Here is a 1,786-nt window from a genome sequence, read left to right as displayed (position 1 = left end):
GACCCTCTGACAGTGCGGCATTCCCTCAGTACTGACCCTCTGACAGTGCAGCACTCCCTCAGTACTGACCCTCTGACAGTGCGGCACTCCCTCAGTACTGACCGTCTGACAGTGCAGCACTCCCTCAGTACTGACCCTCTGACAGTGCGGCACTCCCTCAGTACTGACCCTCTGACAGTGCAGCACTCCCTCAGTATTGACCCTCTGACAGTGCGGCACTCCCTCAGTACTGACCCTCTGACAGTGCGGCACTCCCTCAGTACTGACCCTCTGACAGTGCGGCACTCCCTCAGTACTGACCCTCTGATAGTGCGGCACTCCCTCAGTACTGACCCTCTGACAATGCAGCACTCCCTCAGTACTGACCCTCTGACAGTGCGGCACTCCCTCAGTACTGACCCTCTGACAGTGCGGCACTCCCTCAGTACTGACCCTCTGACAGTGCGGCACTCCCTCACTACTGACCCTCTGACAGTGCGGCACTCCCTCAGTACTGACCCTCTGACAGTGCGGCACTCCCTCAGTACTGACCCTCTGACAGTGCGGCACTCCCTCAGTACTGACCCTCTGACAGTGCAGCACTCCCTCAGTACTGACCCTCTGACAGTGCGGCACTCCCTCAGTACTGACCCTCTGACAGTGCGGCACTCCCTCAGTACTGACCCTCTGACAGTGCGGCACTCCCTCAGTACTGACCCTCTGACAGTGCGGCACTCCCTCAGTACTGACCCTCTGACAGTGCGGCACTCCCTCAGTACTGACCCTCTGACAGTGCCGCACTCCCTCAGTACTGACCCTCTGACAGTGCCGCACTCCCTCAGTACCGACCCTCTGACAGTGCGGCACTCCCTCAGTACTGACCCTCTGACAGTGCGGCACTCCCTCAGTACTGACCCTCTGACAGTGCGGCACTCCCTCAGTACTGACCCTCTGACAGTGCGGCACTCCCTCAGTACTGACCCTCTGACAGTGCAGCACTCCCTCAGTACTGACCCTCTGACAGTGCAGCACTACACAGGGCGGGTCACTCAACGTGAATGATGGGTCATTCAACGATTGAGGGGGTCACTCTGATGGAGTGAGGAGGTCATTCTGAGGGAGTGAACGTCTGTCTGAGGGAGTGAGAAGTCAGTCTGAGGGAGTGTGGGAGGTTACTCTGAGGTGGGTCACTCTGAGGGAGTGTGGGAGGTCATTCTGAGGGAGTGAACGACTGTCTGAGGGAGTGAGAAGTCAGTCTGAGGGAGTGTGGGAGGTTACTCTGAGGTGGGTCACTCTGAGGTGGGTCACTCTGAGGGAGTGTGGGAGGTCACTTTGAGGTGGGTATATGTGAATGTTCCTTTAAGAAAGTTTTTTGTCTTATCACATGGCTTCAGTGATGTCATTGTGGGTGGAGCTGGGCTGTGGCTCTGAGGTGTTTGGGTTCCAGTTTCAGTTCGGACTCAGAAAGAGAAAAGAAGTGTTGCTTGTTTCTCCCTATTTTCATTTTAAATATCTGTTCCAACAAAAAGCCCGTTGGTTGTGGCTTGGTAACTTAAAATATATTGTTTGCTTTCCAGAAGCAGTTTGAATCTGCTGGTTGAGACTGGTTCAGAAGCTTAGGGGAAGGACCAGCTACATTCAAGTGAGAATTCAGTGTGCTGGGCCACGCCGTTGAATCGGGGTTTGGTTATTGGATTTTGTTATTGAATTGGAACAGTTAAGGGGGAATTCATTTTGTGTTATACATAGATTATGTTGCTGTGTGAGGTCTTTATGTTTGCAATTGATAAAATATATATGTAAAAGC

This window comes from Scyliorhinus canicula, chromosome 29 (genome assembly GCF_902713615.1).
Source record: "Scyliorhinus canicula chromosome 29, sScyCan1.1, whole genome shotgun sequence".
NCBI lineage: Eukaryota > Metazoa > Chordata > Chondrichthyes > Carcharhiniformes > Scyliorhinidae > Scyliorhinus > Scyliorhinus canicula.
Note: the sequence above shows the minus strand (reverse complement) of the source record.